The sequence below is a fragment of the Drosophila serrata genome, unplaced genomic scaffold (genome assembly GCF_035046125.1).
Source record: "Drosophila serrata isolate PLE 108 unplaced genomic scaffold, ASM3504612v1 contig_184, whole genome shotgun sequence".
Classification (NCBI taxonomy): Eukaryota; Metazoa; Arthropoda; class Insecta; order Diptera; family Drosophilidae; genus Drosophila; species Drosophila serrata.
Window position 1 is genome coordinate 5,472,809 of NW_028257082.1, and position 10,307 is coordinate 5,483,115.

Here is a 10,307-nt window from a genome sequence, read left to right on the forward strand (position 1 = left end):
GAAATGGAATAAGCCCACAAAAGCCACCAGGAAATTGCTAAATGGAACATTATTATATAGAGCTCAGACTTGGTTTGTCGCGAACTATAACCAAGCATAACTTGAAGAGTACTTTATGAAGCAAGTAGTATCAATCATATTGTGTCCAAGTTCTAACCATTAGTTGGATTTAATAACAGCTGTGCTGTGGATGAACTAGGTAATAAGGAACTTTCAATCAATTTCAATGAGGAACATGATTTTGCAATTTCCCTGCTGCTGCAACACTTGGGAATTCTTTGGAGTTCTTTGCGGCATCCCTGGTTAGGCTGTTGCCTGATTATATCAAAAGGCCCTGTTGCTTGATTTGTTTTGCACACATTACCCTCTCACGTACAAGGAACAAGGGAGCCCCTTTCCACTCTTTTCCAAACCCAAACCCTCCCGCATTTTGGGAAGGAGTGCCAGTACCAGTACCAAAGTCTTCTCGTTATGCTGGTGCGTCGTCACTCGCTTCTTTTCGATTGTGCAACTTTGATAAGCAATTTTGAGCGTTGTCTTTTGTCCTTGTGCCCGATGCCTGGTGCGTGTGCAGGCAACACGCAGATGCCATTGCCAATTGCGAGGACATACCCCAGCGATAGCCATCAAATTAAGGCCGCCCAAAATCAATGCAGATGGAGACGAGGATAGAGAGATGGAGATTGTGGATCCGGATACACAGATACCGATACAGATGCCGGTTGTAGCTGCCTCCTTAGGCCTTTCTATCTATGTATACTACATTGTTTTAAGAGCCTAATTGCCTGACTGTTGTTGTTACGTTTCTTGGGCCCCTCTCGACAGGTGCAAATGGTTATGAAAGGTGGCCTGCTGCATTTAACCCCCCAAACAGGAGAACGCAAATGCAAATGAAAACTTTAAAATATGCCCAACATAACCCGTAGTTGGAGTTCAGTTACATGGCTGTAAAGGATGTTTTTCTTTCCTTTTTTTTGGGTCCCTCTTTTATTGTATTTTTGGCTGTACAGTAGCAAATTGGTTACAAACACAGCTGTCGACCCTTACGTGGTCATAAAGTACAAGACAAAGGGTTTTTCCATACCATGAGCCCCAAAAGGAACGTTAGAAGGAGGCGGGGTCCTGGCACACGTGACCATCACCAGCCAACGAATAAAGCCAGGTCAATAATGCGGTAGCTAAACGAAAGGAATTTTAGGGGCACAGGAGCCTTAGCCATACCTTCATACCAATGTGTGGTCGAATTAAAAGGGTTGAAAGGATGCAGGATCTCCTATCTCCGCTCATTTATCTGCATATGTGAAGAGTTTTGGAAAATATAGATTCAACCAATTGAGATTCTTGGGTTTTTTTTGGAACTTGGGAAATGCAAACTATTTGGATTCCCAAACAATAAATTATATAAAAGGAATTCTATTCCACAAATTTTCTAATTTTTACTACTTGGGAATATGGGTTCAGCTTATACATTTAATTTTGAATTATTCAACAACGTTTGTAGATCTTTTACACTAATGTTTCACCAACAGCTGTTGGTGATGTTACACAATCTAATTTGTTAAATCCACGAAATTAATTAAGATTTATTTTAGTTTAGTTAACTTCTGTTTAAAGAAAATCCCCAGTAATTCCGATAAATCACCAATTCCTGCTTTTAACTACTCCAAAAGTTCACCAACACCTACAAAACATCACATTGCACTCCAGAAATTATTTGTTTTGATTAACTGTATTGCTATAGCTGCCATCGATTTCGATTTGCAAAACAGAAGCGAATATAAATATTCACCAAAAGTTGTTGAAACACCGCAGACAACTCCATTGAGACCCAGGAACATCTGTTCATCCGCATATATACATATGATACATATACATTTGTACATTCATCAACGTTTCCCGAGGCCCGGGTTCCAGTTCTCCAGGTCTCTGGACCGAAGCTGATTGCGATTGCGAATTGCAAATCGATGGCAGCGATATACGAAGGTACAATCAGAGGGGGCAAAACGTAAAAACCACACGGTAGGAAATTTGAATAAAATGCAATAAGACAAACCTTACACACATGGGCCAGCCAGCATCCCATCCACAACAATGCCTTCCTTCCCCCTTTCATCTCCGGCTGTCGGCGCTTTGGTCCCTTTCCGGATATACACTCGCCGAGTATGTTAATTCCTATAGGTGTGTGTATATGGAGTGTATGCAAAAATAGTAAAGAAAAAAGTATATACATATATACCCAACGCAGCAGCCAGCTCGTGCGTGTAAACTCGTGATGATGATACACTAAAAACTGCGATGCTAAACAACCAAACCGCAAAATACATCAAAATGATGCGGTTGATGCGAACTGATGCAAAAACAAGTTCTGAAGTGAGCTGGAGCAGGGCAGCCCTATTCCCTTGAAGGCTTGGAGCGGAGGACTCATGCATGGTACAATGAACCACTGTCGAAGTGGTTGGTTGACTGTTCAAGTGGTTACCGAGTGCGGTGCAAAAAGTTAGACAAATGTATCTGGGAATAGTTTGCAATAACTCGGCTATAACCTATTCATTTGGCAGAGTTTCAAGCAAAAGTATACTGGGCCTGTTGTCATTCTTAGAATTAGCTTAAAGAGCTTGTTAAAAATTTGTGCTTTAATGTTCCCCTTACGCAATTCAAAGACTCAAGTATGTAGATATATTCTGTTTATGTTTCTATATATATGTATATATATATAGTGCGAGTGCTTGGGGGCCGGCTTGGCAGTGAACTGGCAAATGCAACTGTCTGACCTTACGGCTGTAAATTATGCATAGATGCATAATTTATAACTTATGCGTGGCCCGGCTGGCCAACCCCCGAAACATTTCACCGGATAAGGACTCGGACAAGGACTCTGAGACCGAAAACACAGACAGATGCACTGACAATGATTAGGGCCACACACACAGAGAGAGAAACCCATTATTAAGGACCACTCGGGTGGACAATTGCAATTGCTTGGCAGTAATTTTCAATTTAATTATAGTAATACACACTCGCACTCACTCTCGGGGTGGGAGGCGGGGCTGTTCTAAGTGCAGATTTGAGCGCATTTGCACTTGAGCCGAGTTTTATGACCGCCAGAGAGCTCGAGGGATAAATCAAATGCAAATGCGCAGGACTTGTCCTTGTCCTGTCCCCACATTTTGCCATATTAATTATGCGGTGAACGCACTTAAGCCAATGTCTTCAGGATACCTCATCCAAAGATTTAGTTTCAGGCAAAAGGAAGCCACCAGGCAGGTCAACTTTTAGTTCTCGTTTTCGCACGTAGCCTCGAACATATCGAAATCGGCAATCAAGGTGTGCAGGGAAGCAAAATTATGCTCACGTAGGGTGTACGTGCTGTTGATTTGATGGTCAGTTAATTATTATTTTTTGTGTTTATAGAGTTGCGGCAAAGAGCCAGAGCCAAAATGGTTCTCTTAGCCAGGAATTACCTGGCCAGGGCTAGTGTCTGATCACCGCAAGATTGTGGCCCGTACATGCTGGGTTACAAAGTGTCTCAGGCACATGAAAAAGAGCTCAAGGAGATGGACAGCTTTGTGAAATATAAAAGTATTCTTCACTATTAAATATTTTACAATGATTCGGAAAGAACTCTGTAGTTCCTAGCTCATTTCCTCAACACCCTCGCATAATTATATCATAATTCCATATGAGGTACTAAATGGAACCTACCCCAGGGCAAAACCCCTTAATTACACACACAGCATTCCGAATAATTTCCGCATATGATGAAGAAAGTTTTTTTATACCAATACTTGGCTTAATGTTAATTATCGCTGCTAGGCCCCCGGTCCTAATCCATTTGCGAGCCTGGGCCAATGTTATTCCCAGTGAGCCGCTGCCGGCCACCGATTGATGCCGCCAAATTAGTTTGATGGGTCAGGAACTGGACCGTGGCACCACCTACCTCTTAGCCAGAATGGAACTCCTCCACTCGTGGTAACTATGGCGATGTTGTGTCGTAATCAGAGGGCTAGGTAGCCGGCGCATTTCCGATGGCCAGGGCCAATATTAATCAATTCTATGTGGAGCGCGGTACCCCGGTACCCCCATCACCTAACTGGTTATCCTCCAGAAGTAGCATCAGCAGCGGCCACAACAAGTCGAAACTCATTTCGTGTTGCGACTTTTGATTATGATGATTATTACGCGTAATCGCCGCTACATGTGCTACATGCAGCGCCAATGCCCAGGGTCTGGCTCTGGGTTTGGGTTTGGGTCTGGGCCCTTCCCTCCTCCGAGGCTTATTGATGAGGTACGAAGCTGGCATAGCCCCCTTGGCCAAAAGAGCCTGGGACACCTGTGTGTATATTATTATTACACATCGGAAAAGGCCAGGGAGCAGGGGCAGGGGCAAGGGCAAGGGCACAGGCGATGGGAATTGGACTGGAAAGAGGTATGGGTATGGTAGGACGAGTACGGGTTTGGGCCTGGCCAGACGAATTTAAGCCAGATACACACGATGACGCTGTAAGTGAGCACTAATGTGGGTTCAGGGCATACAACACTCGCGGTCAAGTAGAGTGGAATACGTGGTTTCTAATAGAAATAAAAATATAGTTCATCATTTTGTACATATTTAAACTATATATCCATTTTAAATCAAAGTTTTCCAAGTGAAGAAGCCATTTCCGACCCAATAAATCATATATATTCTTGATCAGAATCGAAATACAAGTCGATCTAGCCATGTCCGGTCAAAATATAAATTTTCAAAAATTTTCCAAAATTTCAAAATTTTATAAGGGGTTACATCGTTAAAATTGTCAAAAATCAACAAAATTTTTAATTTTCTTAAATTTAAAACTGAGTAAGCAGATTTTTAACCCTAATAAAAACTAGCACAAAACAGCTTTCCGAATTAAAAATAATGCATTTTTTGCTAAGTTATGAGATTTGCAATATTATGATTTACACATTATTATTATAATGATAAATATATATTTAAAGTCGATGTTAAAACAATTTATACTGAATAAAAAAAACTTTTTTAGGTAGCTGATAATTATTATGTTGTATAATTTATTATGTTGTTATCATTTAAGTAGCATAAATCAGCTAAAAAATCAATTCAAATATGTAGTAACCTAAAATAAATATATATTTTAATTGCAATAAATTCAAAAAACTTACACTTCAAAACATGGTATTTTTTGTCATGTAATTTTGAAATCTTTTTTAAATTTAATCAGTATATTTTTGCTGGAAAATTATTCCTAGAATATATAGACTTTATTTAGAATAGAAAACAAACCCCATTATCTGCAACCATTTTAGAACAGAGTTCCACATAGTTTTCATATCATGCGACATTCAGATTTCCATTACGTGTTCCAAGATATTACTTTGATAATTGTAATAGTTCCATTTGAGTTACTCCAAGTTCCAAGCCACCGATCCCTGCTGTCCTTTCAGGCCGCGTCCAAACGCATACATGCAAGCTCGCTGGCAGACTCGCTGGCCGGCTGACGTAACAACAAGTTAACAAGATAATGACAGTAGCGGCGGCTCACCGGACGGAGCAGCAACGCCAACCATCCCAATCGTGGAACGAAGTCATCGTGGTCTTCTCTGGGTTCCATTGCCCCTCCCATTGCTCCCCACCGCTGCTGCTGTCCATCTTGACCAAGTCGCGCTCTGTTATTTAGAGGTAGGTAGGTGTGGACCAACACTGTGGCTGTGAGTGTGCTATATGGGTGTGCTGTATGAGTGTGCTGAGTGTGTGTGTGTGAGCCCGGTTTGAGTGACGGGCCATGAGCTTAAGTGACTGATGGCCGGCGACGTCCAGAGACCAGCCCCCATCTTCTTGGCCTCCTTGCCTTTTTGCCGGCCCAAAGACCATAATCAAGTATGCTAAAAAGACGCGCCAAACCAAAAAGGAAATTGAAATGAAATATCTGCGTACAAGCTAAGCCAGAGAAAGAAATTAATAATTAAAGAAATAATCTATATATTAATTTATATTAATTTAAATAAATGCTTTTGAAATCTAAAGAAATCTGAAAGTAAAGCAAAGGCTTTAAGTTTCCTTTCAAAACCTTTCCCTTTCAAGTTGTATTTTCTTCTTTTCTTAAACAAAAATCTTCTGAATTAATTACTTATTTTCTTCCAGTGCATCTAGTCAAGTGTATGTGTGTGTGTGTATGACTATACGGGTGACCGAGTGGAAACGTTCGCGCTCACTCTTCTGTGGTATTTCGCACCTGGAGCGGCGCTCGGCATGTTGAGCACACCGTCGTTAACACTTGGAGCAGAGTCTCCCTCCCCTCTCTTTTTTCCACCATTTCCCCCTCCTCCTCCTACCCCCCTTTGTTACCACTTTCAGCTGGCCAAGTTGGTGTACTTGCTCCTGGCTGATTCGTGCTTCTTGGTCTTGGTTCTTGTTGCCGCCGCTGTTGCATTGCCAACAAGCTCATTAGTTTCATAATTAGCTTTCGTTATGCTCTTCGTGTATTAATTAGAAGTTATTGCTGTGTCCAGGCGCCGGACACGAAACCCACTCAGCAACAGCAGAGTGGGAAAAGTGGGGTACTGCAAAAAAAACCCCCCTCATTTTCCAGCTGGTTCGCTGCATTTTAAATCGCTTATCAAGCGAGTTTTCCTTGCGTCAGCCCTTTTGTTCTGCGGGTTTTTTTGTAGCCTCAACAGCTAATGCAGAGATAATGATGCTGTGGCTTTGATCGATTTGATAACAATTTAATTTCGAGTGCACGCTCAAGGTTTTTTTTGTTTTGCCCATTATTAAATCTCTTTTCCTTTATTGTTTAAAGTGATGTGGTGTGCCAGGCACGTAGTCAGATTAGTTGAGGGAATGGCAGGCTGATTGCATTGCATATTTGGTTAGATAATGGATAATGGCTCATCGGGGCACATCGATGGCACTGTGCACAATAGGAAATAGTCGTCCATAAATGGCAAAAACGCGGAATGAAGCCATCCCACCGGAGAGGAGTCGTGAATTACAAGGTGTGTGAGCGTGAGTGTGAATCAAATGAACTTGGTCGAACCAAATAGGGAGTTCTTTCCTCAGAACAGCCCATCCAGAAACACTGATTTATCTATAAGAGAGGTATTGGCATAATAATAGGGTTCTTTTCTACGCTAGTCCTACGATTGCAACATAATAATTAATAGAAAAGGTGAAGAATAGGAAGAGGATTTTCTGTGTAAGAGGTGTTTATTAATACGAGTGTATTTTTAATATAATTGGACTTCATAAATACAATTTAACATTACTTTTCATTACTTTCTTAACTTAAAATCACTCTCTTTCATTTAAGCTGCATTCGAATTGATTTCCAAACCCTCTCTACTCCCAACTTGTTATAAAAACATTTACAATTAGCTGCCTGGCACATCATAAACCAGGGGTTTTCTCAACTTTTCCATTATTAATCTTACCGTTGATTGATGCTCAACTCGTAGGCTGTGTTCAATTTCTCACAAATCTCGCATAATAAACACAACATATCTGCAATGGAAAAGCGTTGAGGGGATCGAGGTCCCTTTGGCAAACAAAACAATGAAAAACGAAGAGCAAGCCGGCAAAAAAATGCTGAGTAAACCTTATTAAAAAGGGATAACGGCGCACGAGCAGCGCTAATGACAACGCTCATGGACTCGCAGGAAGGATGGATGGATGGATGGATGGGTGTGTGTGGTGTGTGGGTCGGTGCAAACACACACGTCACCCCGGCCACGACATCCTTCCGGCGGCGGTCTGGTCCCGGGCTTAACGCTGTTAATGACCAAGGGCAACAGCAACATGCCCTCAACCTCGGCCGAGAAATATATGTACACATATACCCATTCCATGGCCAACCCATGCCATTGTAACCCATTCCAACAATATATCCATCCATTCTCCAGGCGATTTCATTACGTGTGCTCATGAGCAATTGATGCTGCAATGTCATACGTCAGCAGAAGGTGAGTCAAATCAGCACTGTGGCTGCCAAAAGGGTTGCCTCAGATATACACGCAGAGAAATATTATAAAATTTATAGGTAAATTAAGGAATAATTCAAAAATTAGATACTAGAATTTAGCAGAAAGTATCTATAATTTAAAAGTACTTATGACCTTTACAAACATCTTTTCAAAAGCATTCAGACTTCAAGTTCTTGCCTTTTGTATTCTAGAAGGTATCTATAACTCAAGTAATATTATTTGAAATGGAAAAGGACTTCTTTCCTTAAGGAAATAATTATTAAAAGAGTGTAGGTTGTAAGTTCTTGCCAATTTAATTATAGATTTTAGATCAAAGTATCTATAGCTCTAACAATATCATTTTAAATAGAAAAAAATACTTATTTCTTTAAGAACTCCATAGTAAAAACCATATAGATTTCAAGTTCTTACCATTTTAATTATATTTCCCAGTGCACCCATCAGCAGGGCTAAAAATGTAAAAAACTTTTGCCGCACAGCAAATCGTGTAATCTGCCTGGATTTCCTACGTTTGACCTCTGTATTACGAGGGCAGGACCCAACCCTCCTGAGGGACAGTGTTCCTTTCAATAACGTTTAAAAAACTGCTGCATAATGTTTATTTGCCCGAGCCGACAAAAGTTTATGTGTTTCCTTTCTGAACGTTCTTCGGGGGGGAGGTATTAAAAAACTTTTGCTCAAGAAATACTGCGGCCAAAAAGGGTTGGCAGGAAGAAAGGAAGAAAGGACACCCTGCTGTTGCTTCTGCTGCGGATAAATCTGCGTGGCCAATGCAACTTAATTAAATTCCCAAATACTTTCGCTGCGCGGGAATTATGATGCAAAATGCTGCCCGTTAATTACAAAATTGTAAACTCAAAGTTCAAACTGCAATTTGTATTCATTTGTAAGCTGCCGCCGCCGTTGCCGTTGCCGTTGCCACAGTCAGTGCCATTGCCAATACCATTAAATGTGTAAAACCTCCTCCGGCGAAATTATAAATTAATGCGGGCGGTTGGCAGCTGTCTGTCCCTCCGTAACGGCGGACACCTCTGGATGGTGGAAAAACCACGCCCCCATGCCTCCTCCTTCCACCGCAAAACTCACTCACCCACATAATTTAAATGCATTTCCTTCTGCGCATTAATTTCCTAAGCTTTTTGCATACGAAAATCCCACACAAAACTGCGTTCAATGTAATCCCCTGAGCTTTAAAGTCACGTGTATGCTCGCCCGACCATCGCCTCTGGCCATCCCTGACTGTTTTCGGGGGGGGGCGTGGCACGCACAATAAAACCTGGACTGGCTGGGATTTGTTGGCTGTATTCGCATGTAATAAATGTATTTGTTTATCCCACTCTAATTTTCACTGCAAACTGAAAATATATATTCCATGGGAGTCTCTCTCCTTCTCTCTATTTGCCGTTCACAGACCGCTTTTGTGTGTGGGGATTTTTTGTTAAATTTATAAATTGTCCTGCGGCTGGTTGGGAACGGTAAAGGGTACAGGTTCTGGTTCTTCCTGATTTTTGAATTTTTCATACGCTTTTCAACCGTTGTGCAATTATGCATGCGCTTATATTGTATAATCCGAACAATGACTTTCACTTGCACACATTCTGTAAATATTTGTCAGCCATATTAATTTAATACAATTTGATAAGGCCTTAAATATTCAATGTGGTCGACAATTTTTTAAATGCCCTTTGGCAAATTTCACATAAAAAGGTATTCGTAATGAAACGACTTTTTGGAAAATAAATAATAATATTTTTGATTAAAAATAAATAGATTGTTAGAAAGGATTGAAAAAGAAAAAGGAAAAAATACGCAAAAAATTTCTTTTCGCCCAACGTGGGGCTCGAACCCACGACCCTGAGATTAAGAGTCTCATGCTCTACCGACTGAGCTAGCCGGGCAGTTGTCCGTCAAGCAGCAAATGCCAATGAACAGCGCCAACCCTTGGCCTGTGAAGAAATGTTTGCCTTTGCTTTGTGAATCTGAGTATATTTTTAGATTCTGCTGATATTTATTATGGGAACGAGTTTTTGTTTTTGGCTTGTGTAATGACATCGTCACACCTTTTGATGTTTCCACGTGTTTTCACGTACATTAAGGCTATTTTTAGGACTGTGTAGCAGTTGGCGATTAAAGAAAATGTGACTGGTGTAAGCTGTATATGTAAAATATTTATAAATATATTGTTTTAATGTTCAATTAATGAATTAAATCATTTAAGAATTAATTAGATACAAAATTGAAATTTTAAAATTATTTTATAATATTTTTATACACTGGCAAGGGTATTACGCTTGGAACGCAGTGAAGGAGTCATTTCCGAACCTAAA

The 10,307-nt window shown here is 40.7% G+C and overlaps 1 non-coding gene across 1 annotated transcript; it reads right to left on the minus strand.

The window, feature by feature from the left end:
- Positions 1-9,805: 9,805 nt before the first annotated feature.
- TRNAK-CUU (transfer RNA lysine (anticodon CUU)) lies at positions 9,806-9,878 on the minus strand. Its single transcript has one exon. It is a non-coding gene; the product is annotated as a tRNA-Lys (tRNA).
- Positions 9,879-10,307: the final 429 nt, after the last annotated feature.